Source organism: Pseudopipra pipra, chromosome W (genome assembly GCF_036250125.1).
Source record: "Pseudopipra pipra isolate bDixPip1 chromosome W, bDixPip1.hap1, whole genome shotgun sequence".
Taxonomy (NCBI): domain Eukaryota; kingdom Metazoa; phylum Chordata; class Aves; order Passeriformes; family Pipridae; genus Pseudopipra; species Pseudopipra pipra.
Window position 1 is genome coordinate 45670612 of NC_087580.1, and position 18635 is coordinate 45689246.

The window sequence follows — 18635 nt, forward strand, 5'->3', positions numbered from 1 at the left end:
TCAAGAACTGTCTGTACACAATCCTGTGCCATGTACTCTGGGATGACCCTGCTTGAGCAGAGAGGTTGGACCAGATGACCCACTGTGGTCCCTTCCAACTTTATCCGTTCTGTCATTTTGTGATCTCAATCAGTAGAAAAATAAAATGACTGCTAAATTGTTGACTTTGCAAATGGCTAATTAGAAAAATATTTTAATGGTGCAGACATCATATATATTCAATTGCTAGTTACCCATCAACAGAAAATCCTTCTCAGTCACAAATTGGTATCTTATGTGTTGTGTCAACCTTCTCACCCATCATATGGGTTTTTATTAAAGCTATTAGTATACAATATTTTTTAATATTAAGGAAATGCCTTTATTGTGAATATAGTACTTCATTCTTCAGCAGTGGCCAGCAAACTATCTTCTACACTTATTCTGGACCTCCACGCTGTAGAAGAAAAGCATACAGTTAAATTTCAATTCTATTGAATGTAGAACTGAGATCAAATCCTCTTTTGCGCTACTGTAGACTGAGTTCTAGTTTTAATTTCTGATTAAAACATTGATTTTTTTTATCTGTATAAGAACACGAACAGTGTCAAATATCAGCATATGCCAATAACAGTTCAATTTTTTTTCAAAGGAAAATAAAAAAAAATTAACACATGCAACCCACAGTTACAGCTGCTTCCACTTCTCCCTCTCTAAAGAGACCTGAGTCTTACCCTAGAAAGGTCCAACAAACACAATGGTAGTGAACACAAGTTTTAAAATTACTCTCACTGCCCACATTCCAAAGTGCAAAGTAAAAAAAAAACCAAGGTGAGCCATTACAACCTTTATGAGAAACTAGAAAGTTATTCAGTTCATTATCTTCCCAACCAAATTATTTTACAACTTAACTCACTGTTAAGAAACTTTATGCTGGAGGTCAAGTGTATTATTATCAGAAATAATTGATTTTATTTCTGCTACACTGATGCAGCCTACCCACATACTTTCAGGAAAACTGATTTTCTCTACTAACATCATTATGCTGTACGTGTCCTTATCATTTAACAAAGCTTTGTAAGCATCTTTTCATTTCAAATTCACAATCACTTCACAAATTCTGTATATTTTGTGCATTCAGTATTTACAGCTAAGAATTCTTACAGAAGAAGCAGACTTTTCTTACCTTTCATGTACAATGCCATATTTGCAAATATTGCAGAAAATACTTATATCAAATTTAATAAAATTTTTTGCTACCAGAAATACAAGCTCATTTACTAATACGGAACTTAGAAAACTAGTTTGAGAAATATTTTGGACTTTGATTACCTGATAATAGCCTTTGCTGCTCTAAGAACAGACTCCTGTGCTTGTGTCCAGCACAGTCAAATTACATATTAAACAACTATTATAAAGCAGGTAGTGATGGTGATTAACATAGGCTATGACTGTCGCTAGCTTACCTGCATGTCTAAGTCCACATCTCTCTGCTCAACAATAACACAAGCTACTAATCAGTGAGAGTTGGGTGCCTTCTGTTTTAAGAATTTGTAACTTGGGTATTGTGCATCAAAGCCATGAAAGATCAGAGCAGTACACTTCCCAATAATTAGAATGTAATACCATAGAAGAAGGTGTAGAATTAAACTAAAGAAGAAAACTTACTTGAATATATTCAATCTCTTCATCTGACATTTGTTTCCTTCTGTATTTCTGAGGTAAGATTCTCGCTAATTCAGAAGTGTCTGGTGTACCTCATACTCTACTAACAGGTGAAATATTTTGAAATGCTGGTGATCTGCCTCCTACAGACGTTTGTGCTTTTGAAGCATGGAGAGATGGCACATTTGGTTGTAGAGATTCCTGTACTGAAACCCAGATTGCAAAATCATTTACAGAAATACTACCAGTCTGTAAAATTAATAAGCAACCAATAAAAGATACCAGTGCTGGAAAATCTTAGAAGAATTAAGTCACTCTTCTTCTCACAACCTGGTTTTATTGTTGTTAAATGCATCAAGTGCAGAATCTAAACATTCTGACAGTAAAATAAAGCATGTTTGAGTGGCAGAAACACTGATATAGAAACAGAACATACATCAGCATATACCCTAACAATGGCTTTTTCACTTGGAAGCTGTACTTGGAGAAAAAGCATAAAGTACTATAATGTATGTTTGTGAGCAATTATGTAGAGAGATAACTAAGCCAAATAAGATCACTTTTGGTTTATGACAACTGTAAAGACAGACAAGTCAAAAAAGGTAGAAACTTACAAAAAGATAAGCTTACAACCACAACAGCAGACCATAACATGCAATGCAGTGCTGTACCCATCTTTAATATTAAAAAATGGCACCATATCAAATTTTGTTAGTGACGTGCAGAATGACCACCAAGTATCAGGCATCAGCAGTCAATATTAAGACATATCCTGCTTTCATTTCAGATGCTTTGTTGATCCCAAAGGACTACTAAAACAACATATTGCTAATATATATCTGAGGTTTAAATATAACAGTATTGGGAATACCATAAATATCAACATAGATACAGGTATAAAAGTTAATGGCAAAGATTGCAATGAAATTATTTTTTTCCTCAGCATTAATTAGTAACATGAGGAAATATTTCTAAAATGTGGAGTGAGATGGCTCTCCCAGCTGTAATCACGTTTTGAAAATACAGCAGACATTACACTTCAACTAAGAAAAGATGAGGAAAATGCAACATCATTTCTGCAAATATCACTGAATATCTAAAGCTGCTTCAAACTGACTTGAGCACAGTTATTTCAGGTAAATATTAGTATTTGGAAAAATGTGACTTTTATACATATAAAAGTAGAAAAGCAGCACTGGAAACCTTTGTGAATCTGTCTTGATCAAGGAATAAAGACATGCATGCATTATATGTGTACACAGATTCGTACAGAGTCTTTAAAGAGACAAAGAGTTGCCTTCAAAGTAAACCAAGCATGTTTCAAAAATCCTGCTCCAAATCAGTTGAGTTAGAAAGTTGAAAGAGAAAAATTGTGTGCTGGTTCCTATATAAAACAGTCCATGTAAAGAAATGTGGCACAAGCTGTATCCATGCATGAAATACTTTTAGGTCTGGGACCACTTTTTCTGTCAGGGAACTTAATTAACGGACTATGTGGCTTGACTACTTAGGACGAAGCAAGGTAGTGGGAGAAACAAGAAGCACAAAATATATTTCTAGAAGCCAGTTACCTTCAAAATAATAAAATGGAATGTACAATGTATCAAACAACCACACTATACTGCTGCTCTCTGCACTACTACTCTGATACACTTACTACTTCTTAAAGGTTTAAGTTTACCCCAGTAAATTTCACTTTTAAAGGTATTCCTGCACTCTGATGTCCAGACCACTTACAGGTGTTATCTTCCTTTTCTCACAGCAACATCAGTGTGTGCAGAAACAGTCACTGCTGTTGCATAAATGCAATCACAATGCAATCTGCTCTGGTGAGATCCCATCTGGAGTGCTGCACCCAACTCTGGGGTCCCCAAAACAAGACTTGCTGGAGTGAGTCCAGAGCAGGACCATAAAGAACAGAGGGCTGGAGCACCTGAGGAGAGGTCTCTATGAGAGACCTGGGGTTGTTCAGCCTGGAAAAAAGAAGGCTCTGGGGGGGCCTTACAACCCAAAGAATGTAGATTTACACTAGATATAATGGAGAAATTATTTACTGTGAGGGTGATGAGGCACAGCCACAGGTTGCCCAAGAAGCTCTGGCTGCCCCATCCCTGGAAGTGTCCAAGGCCAGATTACACAGACCTTTGAGCAACCTGGGATAGTGGAAGGTGTCCCTGCCTACAACAGGGGGGTTGGAACGAGGTGACCTTTAAGGCCCCTTCCAACCCACACCATCCTGTGGTTCCATAAAGCTCTAGCAGATGGAACCGCGATCTCTACGTTCTGCCTGTACAAAATGCTTTCACCTTGGAGAGGGACAGCATAGGAAGGAGCTACCGGCCAGCGCTGCACCCTCTGCTATCACAGCACCTGCGACACCCATGGACAACACCGCACGCCTCTCCCCAAGCACACTGACCGCTCCGGCTGCGTGTCCTCAAGGCTGCCTCACCTCTCTGCTGTCCCGAGGTCACCTTTACCTGCATCGCCCTGGTGGCGGCCGCCATCTTGCTACCCATGGTGATGAGCACAGACAGTAGCCATGGCCAAAGGCTTGGAGAAGGTGGCTCTGTCAGGGCCTTTCAACTTCTCCCCATCCCTCTCTTCTCTCCAGCCCAGGCTGTCCTACAGTGTCCATGCCCTGCCCCTTTCCCTGCAGGCTGTCGTCATCCCCCCGACTGCCCCACCTCGCTGGCACCTTCTTGCACTGACATCTCTCCATCCTCCCTGGCTCTTCCTGGGCACACAAGGCCTTGGGCTCATCCAGACTCCTTCTGGGTGATGTCTTGCAGCACAGCATTTTCCATGGAGTGAAATTCCTTTTTCCTCATGTCCACTCTGGACCTCCCCAACTGCACTTGGCATTAATTCTTTTCTTTCTCATGCTCTTTTCTGCTATGACAAAAGGATCCACCATCTCTAAATCCTCCCTTCAAGCCCTCTGAGGGCTATCCTGTTGTCATAGATTGGCTTGTTCAAAAAACTCAAGCAGGATTTTTTTCCTATCCCCTGCCCCGCTGTGGGAGAGGGGGAAGGGGCGATTGACTGTACAAAAGAACTGGCTGGCAAAAACTGCATTCCAGGCTAATGGCCCATCTAAGACTGGAGGGAGGGAGGAGGGGTTTTTGCTGCTGCCCTTCTCACAAACGGGAGAACAATTTGGTTTCTCTACTCGAACGGAAACGGGGAGTCTGTGTGCATTTGGAAAAGCTTTGAGGCCGTTTTTCTTGCTCTCAACCTGGTCATTTCTGATCACTCAGCTTGCCTGCACGCTGCCCCTGCCTCCAGCCCGAACCTTCTGTGATTTCATTGGAGAGTTTGTGCTCGTTGGGAGAAAAACAGGAGTCTTGAGCCCTGCCAGCCAAGGACAGCAGTGAGTTCCATGGGAAGTGGACTGCCCTTCTTTCCCTTTCTTCCCTTTTCCCCCCTTGGTGGGGGGAGCCCCCCACTTCGGCTTCTCCCGTGATCCGAGACCCCACGCGGTGACTGCCAGAGCCCAACAGCGCCCCTTGCAGGCAACCACAGAGCACTGCAGGCTCTGCACCTCCAGTGATCCAACAGCGCCCCCTGCCAACCGTGATTAGAACCGTGCTAGAGGACAGAAAAGTATTAGGACTGTTTCCTTTTTGAAGGGGACTTTTGGGTACAGGATTATTGCCTAGTTGTTTTTGTGTTCTGTTACTGTCTTTGCCAACATACATATATATTTTAATAAAGAGTTGTTATTTCTTCCTTTTTTCCATACTTCCTTGATTGGAGCCTCTTAATTTTGGATTTACAATTGCTGAGAGAGAGGAGTTTGGTCTATCTCATAACGCATCCTCCTTAGCAAACATTCCAGTCTCTTTAAACTGAGACACCTGTACTGTCCTCAGTATCCACACCATTGAGGCCACAGCTCCTTAGCCCCTCTCTAGTGATCATGTGCTTGAGACAAAGCCCATCTTGGGAGATCTCTGGGCACTCACTAAAGTTTTTGCAGATGAAAATGTCGTGCTCATCGTCTAAGGAAATCACAGGGATACTTTTTACCAAGGCCTGTAGTGGCAGAACATGGGGCAGTGGCTTTGAACTAAAAGAGTTTTATATTGGATAATAGGAGTAAAGATTTAACAATAAGAGTGGCAAGAACTAGAAGAGGTTTCCAGAGAAGTGGATGTCCAATCCCTGCATTTGTCCAAGGTCAGGGAGTGTGAGTAACCTCAATTAGTAAAAGATGTCACTGTCCATGTCCAGGGACTTGGATAAGACGACCTTTTAGATCCCTTCCAAGCCAAACCATTCTGTGATTCTTTTGAGTCTAAAGTCCCAAACTCCTTCTCCAAAGAATTTCCATGTTGGGGACAGGAATTTCCATGTTTTTGGAGACACCCTTTTAAGCCCAAAAGGTAACAAAATAATTCCAAGGAAGTTCCAAGGTATCTGTATGAAACTTTAAGCAAGTGGGTCAATGGCAGAACCTCTCAGGGTGACCTTGCAGCTGAGGATGGGGGATTCAGCCTCGGGGTCTGAGACTCATGATGGGCAGCCAGAAGGGGTATTTGGGGACTGGGCAAGACTTGTCATGGGATGTCTAGGAAAGAACCAAAAGCAAGGGTAGGATCACAGTGGTTTCTGGAGGAACAAGCATGAGAAAACAGAGCAAAGAGGATGAAAAAGCTGGTCATGTTAAACAGGAGGCTGGTCAAGACACGTCCTTGGTTGTGCCCTGCAAGTGATCCCCACAACCTGTCCCGTTTTCTTAATAACTCATTGCCAAGGAGTTTCTGTGGGGAGGGACCTCTCTGCTCCTGGCACAGATTGTGGCCCAAGTTCCAGCCACTGCAGCGGGAACCACAAATAGTCAGGTCTTGTGTTCTTTGGGGGGCCAGAATCTGCCCAGACTGGGTGTGTGTGTGTGTTGTAAGCACAAAACAGTGAAGAAAATGCAAAGCTAAACACACAATGTAGCCTGGATTTGTCCCTAAGTGGGGGATGAGAATTCAACACAACATCTGCAGGGACAGATGGAGGGGTTTGTCCCCCTGGCCCTCCCCAGAAGGGACACCTTTCGGGAAGGGTTGTGGCCTTGGCTGTGCTGAGTGTTGACCCGGGCAATGCAGCTTGTGCACTGTCAGGTCTCTGCAGAGCTACTCGGAGTTAATGCATTTGCTCCCAGAAATCCCAGAGAACTGCAGGGGTTGCAGTCAATCACTTGTGCTCTTTGTGACCCCGACTGGCTCTCCTGAATGTGAGCAGGCCTGTAGTTCCCAGACTATTCCTGCATCCAGTGTCGGGCCTGGAGTGACATTTTTGCAGCATTAAATTGACACAGTGGCAGGATGGCCATGGATACATTCCTGCAGAAACACAATTGTGCTCCATCCCAGGCAGGGATAGAATGGGCCCATAAATTTTGGAAGGATAAGAACCAGGGAGTTTTGGCACTGTGGAACCCCATGGAACCAAAGGAACCCTGGGAGATGGCGGAACCTTATGGAATAAAGGGGACATTGTGAGCCTGCAACACCTCATGGAACCAAAGGGAGTCTGGGACATGGCAGGGCCTAATGGAAACAAAGGAACCTCCTGGGAACAAAGGGACCCCAGACACTGCCAAAACTCAGGAAGACAAGGGAACCCCAGGACACTGTGGAATCTCATGGAATCCAGGGACCATTGTAATACACTGGGGTCTCCTGGAACAAAAGGGAACATGTGACTCTGCGGAATCTCATGGAATCAAAAGGACCTCTGCACTTTGTGGAACGTCAGGGAATCAAGGGGCCATTGTGACATTGTGGAACCTCACAGAATCAAGGGGCCATTATGATTCTGCAAGACCTTCTGGAGTCAAAGGGACCATTGTGACACTGGGGAACCTCATGGAATCAAGGGTCCATTGCGACACTAGGGAAAATGATGGAATCAGTGGGCCATTGTGACACTGCAGGGCCTTAAGGAACCAAGGAATGCTGGGAAACAGTGCAACCTCATGGAATCAAGGAGCCATTGTCACACTGTGGAGTCTGTGGATCAAGGGATCCAATCTTTGCCTCAGATTTTGTCAACAAATTAAATTTAAGGAATTACGGAAGTGGGATTGACCCACTTTTGTCCCACAGGTTTTATTCATTGTCAAAATGAGAATATTTATATAAAGTGAATCATTTATTTTTACAAATGATCAGACAAAAGATCTTAATCAGAATTATTTACTACACAATACAAAGGCTAAAACTACTAGTAGTATAGTATAAGATAGGATAGTGCACTATATTGAAGCAATTATTGAAACAATTGTATTAAAGCTAGCCAAAAGAAATTATTATTACATAGAGATCTGATGTAACTCACCCAGACCAACGGTCGTGGGGAGATTTCTTTTGCTCAACTTTGAGGAGTGTCCTTGTAGGGCGTCCCCATCCAAGGCAAGAATCTCCACACATATACCCCAAGAAGGGCTGTGTTAGAAGAACCTGCCTGTATGAAAGGGGACTGGACTTCTCTAGGATGAAGTGATTGACTGCTCCTCACAAATTTAAAGGCCAGTTACCAACTTATCTGTCACATCCAGCTTCAAAAAGCAGAATGTGTGTTTGGAGTTGGGTGAACCAGGCTGGTTTGAGCATCATTCAACACCAAAGCCATTCCCATGGCGCCACCGGTAACTCGCAGATCTCACAGACAGCTTGCATGAGAGCTGGCACTGTTGGCATTCCATGATGGGATTTTAGGCCTTATCAGGGTAGACCCTCCTGCCACCCGGGTAGAGAGGTTGGCTGTGAAAGTACATCCTGGAGATGCACAGGTACCCAAGAGTTGGGCTACTGAGTGACATCCAACAACAGACAGGTGGATGGGACTGACCAGATGAAAGTGTCTCAGGGAGAGCTGGACTGGCAACACGAGGGTGAATTATTCCTGGCTTGGTGGACCCATGATACCTCAGGTCCTGAGGGAAGAGGTTCAACATCCAGCTGGGCTTGTGATTGAGGGGTGCATTTAACCATGGACACAAACTCCCAGGTTATCCAGACCTGTGAAACATGTGCTGCCATCAAACAGGCCAAGAGGGTAAAGCCCCTGTGGGGTGGGGGATGATGGCTGAAATATAGATGTGGGGAGGCCTGGCATATTGATCATAGCACACTCCCCAAACCCACCAAGGCAAACTCTACATGCTGACAATGGTGGACACAACCACTGGATGGCAGGAGACACACCCTGTGCCTCCCACCACTGCCCAGAACACCATCTTGGGCCTGGAAAAGCAAGTCTTGTGGAGACACGGCACTCCAGAAAAACTTGAGTTGGACAGCAGGACTCTTTTCAAAAACAACCTTGTTCACACCTGGACCAGAGAGCTCGGCATGGAGTGGATGGATCGTATTCCCTGTCATGTACCAGCCTCTGGGAAAGTTGAGTGGTAGAGTGGACTGTTCAAAACCACATTGAAAGCAATGGGCAGTGGGACCTTCAAACATTGGGATCTGCATTTAGCAAAAGCCACCTAGTTAGTTAATCCTGTAATGTCAAGAGATAAAACTCCAGACCAATTCAGTGTATAAGCTAAGCTAAAAAGAGCAGGTCCTTTAATCAGGCCCACAGGCCCAGGGGAACACACATGACGCGCCCTCCCAGGCAATGGTTCTGCAGTTTTATAAGATGGTCCGTCCAATACCAGAACTATCCACCCCCTGGTTCTGCCCAGTTCTGCCCCCTAACACGCCCCTTGAGGAATTGAGTTTGGGGTCTTTGGGACCCCTTCTTCCTCATCTTTATCTTCTTCACAGCACATACAGTCCTTGGAGCGCCTCCAAAGTTCTGGGCTGGAAGGTTGCTTTGTCTCTTGTGGGATCTTGTTGTCCAGGCCTAGGGTGCGATGTTGTTCCATAGAGGTGTTTTTCTACAGTTCTACCTTGAAAAGAAGTCTAAACACGCTAAAGGAATTTAGAAAGTTTTATATGAAATGGGATAATAGGGTTGGGTCTGTGTAAACTACTATGCTAAAGGGTGGTATATAATACAGCTACATTAGCATCTACATTTACTACACAACTACTTTTAAAATCTACAAAAAAAAAATCCAGAAAACTTTAAGGCATCACATAAACCTAGTTAGTTAACTCTACCAGTTGAACTGGCCCTGCCCAAAAAGAACCTCTACATACCATGGAAGGGGATAAAATCCCTGGAGTCCATATGAGGAATATGTTAGGGAGGACAATTTGGATTAGTCCTGCCTTAAACAAAGGCAAACCCACCCATGGGATTGTTTCTGCTCAAGGACTTGAGTGCACTTGGTGGATGATGCAGAGGGATGGGGAAACACTGTATATCTCAAGGGGATTTGGTTTTTGGGTAAGAACAGTCCAGGGGCCCCCTGGTGGTCTAGTGGTTAGGATGCAGCGCTCTCACCGCCGCGACCTGGGTTCGATTCCCGGTCAGGGAGCCCCTCCGGGCAGATGGAGCTTGTCAACCCTGTAAGGCCATCCATCTAAGAGAAGGTCACTCTAAACAAACCTACGTCCTGAGGACCTCGCTGCCACCGTCCAAGCTTCGCTTGACCCTGGCAGTTGAACCTTAGGATTAAAGGGTGGGCACAGTTCAGTTGGGGAGCCCTGGTGGCCTAGTGGTTAGGTTGCAGCACTCTCACTGCTGCGACCCGGGTTCGATTCCGGCCAGGGAAGAACTCCCCCAGGCAGATGGAGCTCATCAGCCCTGTAAGGCCATCCATCTAAGAGAAGGTCACTCTAAACAAACCTATGTCCAGAGGACCTCACTGCCACTGTCCAAGCTTGCTCGGCCCCGGCAGATGAACCTCAGGATTAAAGGGTGGGCTCAGTTCAGCGCACACTGTGTCTCACCTAAAAAATCCACTGCGCAGGCTCGAAGGGTTAATGACCTTTCCCAAATCTTCGCTCGCGAAGACTGGCCATACATTCACATTCAGTTCAGCGCACACTGTGTCTCACCTAAAAAAAAAAAATCCACTGCGCAAGCTCGAAGGGTAATGACCTTTCCCAAATCTTCATTCGCGAAGACTGGCCATACAAAGAACAGTCCATGATGTTGAATTGTATAATATTGTTTGCCCAATGATGCTCCCACTGTGTGCCAGAACTCCCATGAACAATGAGGTCTTTCCTTATGCACATTTTTTTATTTTCTATGCTTTTGATGTTTTCTTAAAAAAAAAAAGTCCTTCTTCAGTAGCCCCTATCTTGTGTGTCCCAGAGACTTAGTCTAACTGGGAGCCTCATATTGGATTTGAGTGACAGAAATGAACCTGCAATAAACTTTTGTCTGAGATTCCTTTCCTGAGCAGAGCAGGACTGATCAGGAAATGAGAGCAACTTTCTGGCTGCCCCAGCTTTGGGATGGAACCCTCTGCCTGGAGCTGGAAGAGTTCTGGAGGACCACAAGGGCAGGGGCTTTTGTGCTGGCCTGGGGGGATGGGATGGCAGGGAGGGGCTGCAGAGCTCTCAGGATCTCCTGCAGAGCAGAGCAGGGCACACAGGGAGCCTCCTTTCCCTTTTGCCAAGCACGTTCACCCATGGCTGGGACTGAGTCCTCTCTGAGCTCCAGCTGCTGCTGTGCCCAGAGGGGCTGGGGCTGTGGTGCCACTGCCCAGAGCACCCTACCCTGGGCAAGGCTGTGGGGCCAGAGCCACCTGGGTTGTGCTGTGGAGAGGCCCTTGGGGGTGGAGAGAGCTCAGGGGAGGGGGAAGAGCTTGGAGGGAGCTGGGCTGGGCTGGGCTGGAAAGGACCTAGGAGAGAAAGCCATCGGTGTGTATCTGACACTGTGTGACCGTGCAGAGGGAGGACTCAGCCCAGGGGGGTTGTGGTGCAGAGCCAGGGCCTGTGGAAGGCATTGAAAACATGCAAGTGCCAGTGAGAGGAGGCTGGTCTGTGCCCTTGGTGGCACGAACAGACCATGAAGGTGGCCCAGGACAGTTGTCCCTCCCCAGCCTCTCTCCCCAGCCATTGCCAGCACTGGCTTCTCAGCCCAGGGTTAGGGGTGAATTTTGCTGTGACCCCCTCCATCCTTCTGCTGGGCTCAGGGCCTGTGCCAGGGCTGGCCCAGAGCCTGGCAGAGCCTGGAGCAGGGCTGTCTGTGAGGGCCCATAGGGGACACGGCCTCTCCAGCAGCTTGGAGAGGTGCTGAACAGGAAGGCCCTGGGTGCACAAGGCCAAGGACTGCCCTGGGAATCCCGTCAGAGGGGCCCTTCCCCACCCTGAGTGCTCCTGTCCTGGGCTGGGTCTGCCCAGGGGACTGTGGGACCAGCTGGGAGGCAGCGAGGCACAAAGGGGCCACGGAGCCGCTGCCAGGGGGTGACAGCAAGGCCAGGGACAGACAAGGGATTGCTGGACATGGCCTGGGCTGTGCAGGGGGGACTGTGGGAAAGGCAAAGCTCCCCTGCAGTTGGTGGGTGCAGGAAAAGTCAAGAGCCCAGAGAACCTCAATGGCTGTGTTGGAGACCAAGGCTGGAGGAGGGAAATGCAGGGCTGCTGTGCAATGGGGAAGGGGGTTTAATTGCAGCAGACACTGATGTGCTGCTGAGGGACTCCATGACTTCTCTGCCTGAGTCTTTACTGGAAAGGTCTCTCAGGCCTCTGTGCTCAGGGAAGGGCTTCAGGGAGGAGGAGAGCACGTCTTGGCAGGAACCTCCTGAAATCCCAGAGGGACAAATGGCAGTGTCTGCCCCTGCAGGGGACTCAGCCTGGCCATGGCACAGGCTGGAGCTGCCTGGCTGGGAGCAGCCCTGTCAGAAGCTGTGGGTTGGCAGGGAGCTGGGCAGGAGGCAGCTGTGTGCCCTGGCAGCAAGGGAGGCCAGGAGCACCCTGGGCTGTGGTACCAGGACATCAAGGATGTGCATTCTCCAGGTCACTGTGGCTGAGGAAAACTGGGGAAAGAGCTGGGATGTTTATAAATTGTATTGAGTTTACTTTTTGTTTGTGGGCAATGAAGAGAAACTTTCTGTGGCTCTAAATCTCACCAGTTCCAGACCTCCCAAAGAATACAAACCTGATGAGTTGTGGTTCCCACTCCAGTGGCACTTGGAGCTCCCTCCGTACCCAGAGCACAGAGCTCCCTTGTCCCACAAAGTCCTTGGAAATGGAGGGATTAAGGACACAGGGCTGGCTGTGGGGACCAGTTGCAGGGCATGGTCAGGGATTTGGGGTGGTTGTGACCCCAGTGCAGGACCCGGCACTTGGCCTTGTTGAACCTCCTCCAACTGTCCTGGGCCCATCGATCCAGCCTGTCCAGATCCCTCTGCAAAGCCTTCCTGCCCTCCACCACATTAACACTCTCCCCCAGCTTGGTGTCCCCTGTGAACTGACTGAGGCTGCACTCCATCCCCTTGTGCAGATCATTGAGAAAGATATTGAACTGCCCTGACCGCAAACCTGAGCCCTGGGAACAGCACTGGATGGAACTCCATTCTCCACCACTCCTTGGGCCTGGCCATCCACACAGATGTTTACCCAGTGAACAGATGCTGCAGAATGTGTTTGATAAAGGTCCTGTAACCCCAGAATATTGGGATGAGTGCAGATTTAGCTCTGCACAACACAGAAATTCATTCCCTTTCTCTCTTCCTCCCTCTGTGGATCGAGGGAACTTGTGACTTAAGTGTGTGACTCACTGTGTGCAAAGGGCAAATATGGACAGAATCTGGGGCAGGGAGTGTTTGGGGGATCTTGGGATCTGTGCTTGACACAGAAGGTGTTTGCCATTGGTCTAAGACTATCTACTGCAGAACGTGGACTTCAGTGGAGGCAGTTGTGAAGGAGCAAGGTTCAGGATGGGAGCGGTTCCAGGTGTGGAGAAAGACATACAGTAATTGACAGGATGTTATTATATGGACTTTACCATTATTATGTGGTTTCAGATATGTGTATTGCATTGTACCCACACTACACAGTGCACAGCCTGGGCATGCCCAGGCTTGCCACGAGTTTTGCCTGCTCCCTGCTTCCCCACTCCCCTCTCTGATAGGCTGAAGAAGGTGCAGAGAGGAGACAGTTACCATTCGCCCTTTCCTTCCCCGGTTCCTCCCATGTTCCTCCCCCTTTGCCTGTGTCCCTACCTCGATTTGTTCCCCCGTTTGTCTGTCCCATGCTCCACCCCATGTTCTAGCCCTTTCCCCACCTGAACTCATAAAACCCGTACACGCCTCAATAAAGCATTCCATTTGCACCTCTACCTTGACTCCGGACCTGTCTGTGCTGTGTCATGGCCCCATCCCCCCCTCAGACCGTGGCAGGCAATGTGGACTTAATATACAGCAGGGGAAGGACTTTTGGGTTTTATTGAGCTGTGCCTTTCTCTGGGTGTGTTTGCTGGCAATAAATGAACATCCCTCTGTGCCTCGTGCAGCTCTTTCTCCAAGCCAAGCAGGTGGGAGTTGGTGCCAAGGAGCTGAAACCTGCAGGTCCAGCCTTTAGTGGAGGAAGCTCAGATTTCCCCAAGGCTGCTTTGAGTCTCAGGGGTTTGATGAGGGAATGGTGGGGTGGGGATAGGGATAAAATCTGATGGACTGTCAGACATAAAAGGTCTTGATTTTCTTATCTATTCAGACTGAATTAGGAGGTGCCTGGGATCAATATTGACTGGGGATTGCTGATATCAATGTAAAAACAGGAAAAAAGTAAACAGGCCACAAAAAAGACATCTTTTCTCATGGTTTTAGTAATACAAGGTATTCACTTTGAATGCACTTCTGAGATCTGTCTAATTAACCACAAAAGAATTGAAGACTTACAAGTAAATTATTCCCAAGGGCTTGTCTCGTTAAGATGCCATCACTGAAAAGAGAGTGTGGAGGAATGAGCAGACAAGGACACCATTCCTGGGGGCTGGGGAAGCAGGAACTCAGAGTCACTGGTTACAGGTGGCAAATGGACTGTGGGATGTTTTTGTGAGAGCTCATAACAGGTGTGCTGGTTTCAGGTGGAATCCTGAAAACATATGAATGGACACATGTACATATTTCAGTTTACCAAAAGAGGATACGTGTGTGACATCTGGTTGCCACAGTCGCAGGGGTTCCAATCCTCAAGGATTGGTTCCTTCAGGTGTAATAGGAGTGATTAGCTGACAGTCTGAACAGGATGCTATGATAAAATGAGCTTGCTCTAATGTGAGATAAAATTGCCTTTTTAATGCCCTTGCATTTTGATGAAAAAACTGACGTGACAATTTGGCTTGCTCAAATTGCCAAGGTACTATTACTGGTCCTGCAAGTGCATCAGCACATCAATTACCTTCTGAAATTGGACCAGGCAGCAAGGTATGAGAACACACATGCATAATGAAAAATGAAAATTGCCTTTCCTCAACTACAAATAATAATTTTTTAAATAAGGCAAACAGTGCCTCATGATTGGTTTCTTTTAGATAGGAGTGTTCAATTTGTGGAACCACTCCCACAACATATTGAGAGTCAGAAATTATATTTAAAGATCCTGGAAACAGTGTAAGTGCGCGGATTACTGTCAACAATTCTACAAGCTGTGGTGACCCATCTACATGATTTATGTCTTGTTGCCGCTTATTATCTTTCTGCCACACTACAACTGCATTTCCCGTCTTTTCTGAACTGTCCGTAAAGACAGTTTTTGCATCTGTCAAGGGAATAGGGGAGCACTGTGTTCTCAGCTTCAAAGGAAAGTTGTTTAAACGCTGTAAAAAAGAACAAGCAGGTAGGTTGTCAGGGCTGACAGCGGGTCTGTTAGCTCTTTGGAAGAAGATTTTGACCTGGGAAAGTTACGGGTGTATCCTTGAGATAAGAGAGGTATGTATGCAGCCCTGGCTGAAAGTAGACAGCCGTGGAGTGCTTAGGTTTGGTCCTGTGAGAACTCCAGCTTTGGCCTTGAGCTTTGCCAACAGTATTACTAACAAATAATAGCTAATTAAAAAATACAATCACCTGCCTGCCTTCTGTGCTTGCTAACATGGGATATAAAAAGACTTGTGGGAAAGAATAAAGACTGGTACTTTGCTCGGTACTGGACTGTTCATGTTTTTCTTCTTTACTTTTGACCGCCGCAACAATAACAGTAGGTGAATACTTAATTGACCCGTAAAATCACTTAAGGCAGTTTGAAATTCAAAACTAGCCTTCTCTAGCCATTGTAAATGCTCTGTTGTCATTGGCAAATACACAGTATGTGGGTCACACCCTGCAAGTTCCCAGCATCTAGTGCGGCCTCCCTGAAATATGCATGATATCATTTCTGGCTAAGTCATTACTGTTTTAGAAAACTGATGAGCTGGAAAAACCCATTCCCATAAACAAAACTGAGTATTGTTCTTGTATAATTGGTCTAAGAGACCAAAAGGTTGAGCAGGTCCCTTCAAGATAACTAATACCACCGTCTCATCTAAAAGATGGCTACTGGCCTGGCAGGAACTGAGTTTTTGCTCTACAGCATGCAAAGCAGTAACAGCTTCTTGTGTTAGCTGTCTGGGCGAAGTTAGTTCTGGATCTCCTTTAAGCAGGCAAAACAACGGGTGGAGTTCATCAGTGGAAATACCCAAGATGGGTCTGAGCCAGTTAATAGCTCCCAGTAGTCTTTGCAAATCATTGAGGGTTTGCACTGAAGTTGATAGAGAAACACGCTGGGGATGAATGGCTGTTCGGGTTATTTTCCGTCCCAGGTAATGCCAAGGAGATTCTTCTTGTACTTTCTCTGGTGACACTTGAAGGCCATGGGTGTTGACAGTTTCAATTGTCACTTTGAGGGCTCTTTGCATTAGTTCCTTATCAGCTGCACAGATTAAGATGTCGTCCATGTAGTGATATATGCAGACCTCTGGGTACTGTCGACATACAGGTGACAGTGCAGTGGACACAAACAGTTGACATATAACTGGACTGTTTTTCATCCCTTGAGGTAGAACTTTACAGTGATAGCGAGCATGTGGTTCGCTGGCATTAATAGATGGTACTGAAAAGGCAAACCTTCTTGCATCTCTGGGGTGTAAAGGAATGGAAAAGAAACAGTCCTTTAAGTTGATGATAGTAAGTGGTCAGTTTTGAGGCATCACCGATGGCGAAGGCAGTCCTGGTTATACAGCTCCCATAGGCTCAATGACTTCGTTGATGCATCTTAAATCATGTAACAGACGCCACTTGCCACTTCATTTTCGGATCACAAAAACTGGAGAATTCCAGAGACTGGTAGAAGCATGAATGTGTCCTGCCGAAAGTTGTTCCTGAACAAGCATTTGAAGATGTTGCAGCTTGACCTTTCTAATCGGCCACTGATCCACCCACACTGGTTCATCTGTCATCCAGGTTAGGGCGGGGACCAGCTGCTGTTCAGTGGCCATTAGGACAAATCTGTAGTAAGACCGTCCCCATTGTCCCAATGCATCCCAGCCCCAGAGTGTGATTGGCAAGTCCAGGACGAACGGACAAAGTGTGGCTGTACGTTTCTCAGGGCCTGTGATCACAATCAGATGCAGACTTTGTTGTGGTGTTGTAACTCCTGTCACTCCCCTCAGTGCCTTCTCTGGCTCCATAAGTGCCCAGAAGGGTGTCCAATCTCAAATAGAGATCACAGTCACATCGGCACCTGTATCTGCCAAACCTCTCAGGTGGATAGTCTCTTTTCTTCCCAAATTGTACAAGGAGCAACGTAGACTTTGGCGTTGCATTGATAAGGGTTGAAACCAGAAGAGAAAATCATCTATCTCCCATCTGTCTTTGGTTGTGTTAAAGGCTGGCCTTTCTTCCTGATCACAATTTAACTTTGTTGGATAGGCACGGATCAGGATAAGTTGGGCAATAGGAGTGCCTGCCTCTATATGGACAGGGGCTGCAGGTGTCCACAGCATTATTTATTTCTCCCACAAAGTTGGCATCTATAATTCCAGGCAGTACACACACACCTAGTGCAGAGGTTGATGTACGATCTATCAGCAGACCGCTGTGGTCATCCTCTAGAGGACCTCAAATTCCTGTAGGAACTGCGTGTATTTCATTATCAAATAACTTGATAGATCTCAAAGGGCTCAAGTCTGTTCCAGCATTGCCTGCAGTGTGTTTGCAGAGAACTAGCTGGCTTAAGTGAAAGGTTTGGAGTTTGGAGGCTATGTTTGTCTTCACACGACCTCTCTGCATGCTCATATTTCAGTTTCCCGAAGGCTTTTTACCTTTCCCGGAATGATGCAGTAGGGATTCATCCCTTGCATATTTGGAGCGGCATTCCCTAGCAAAGTGCGGCCCCTTGTGGCAGCGAGGGCATATTGCAGGCTTGGCACTACAATTTTTCATAGGACAATTTTTTTGAAAGTGTCCCTTCTGTCCACACTCATAGCACAATGGTTGTAGCTCGGGATCTGTTTGTGGCTCAGAGTCTGGAGAAGGGCCTTTTAAGGTGACCAGCGCCTCAGTTAAAGAGGCAGTTTTAGAAGCTTGTGAGCCCACGTTTCTGCATGCTTCAAGCATCTTTGTGATGGTAGGATTACATAATGCATGCAGTATTTTTTGGCAGTCTTCATTGGCATGTTCTATCACTATATTTTTAAAGGCAATTTCTTGTGCTGGAGCATAATCAATTTGTTTGTTTATTGCATTTCGCAGCCACTCTGCATATTGCATAAATGGTTCTTTAACTCCTTGCTTTATCATGGTAAAGGACTGTGTAGCTGCCCCTGTGTCTGGTACTTTACTGAGTGCTTGTAAAGCTAAATTTTTAGCAAGAGTCAAATCAAGCAATGGGATTTTAGCCTGAGCTGCTGCTGTCGCATAAGGTCCCTTCCCCATAAGAATATTTGTAATATTTGCAACTGGCACTCCGATTGTAGGTGACATCTCTTCTGCCTGCTTCTTTACTAGCTTTTTCCATTCTGCTTCAAATAATATATATTGCATGGTGGTACGAAGCATTCTCACTACTGCTGCACAGTCATAAGGAGTTAGCACAAAAAGCACCAAACAAAGCATCTAAAAGCCCTCTTGTAAATGGAGCCTCCAGCCCGTATTCCGTAAGGGC

The 18635-nt window shown here is 46.3% G+C and overlaps 1 long non-coding RNA gene across 1 annotated transcript; it reads right to left on the reverse strand.

Annotated features, from left to right (window-relative positions):
* Positions 1-337: 337 nt before the first annotated feature.
* LOC135405083 (uncharacterized) lies at positions 338-3170 on the reverse strand. The gene is made up of 3 exons (XR_010425730.1): positions 3088-3170; positions 1648-1850; positions 338-436 (listed from the first exon to the last, which is right to left on the reverse strand). It is a non-coding gene; the product is annotated as an uncharacterized LOC135405083 (long non-coding RNA).
* Positions 3171-18635: the final 15465 nt, after the last annotated feature.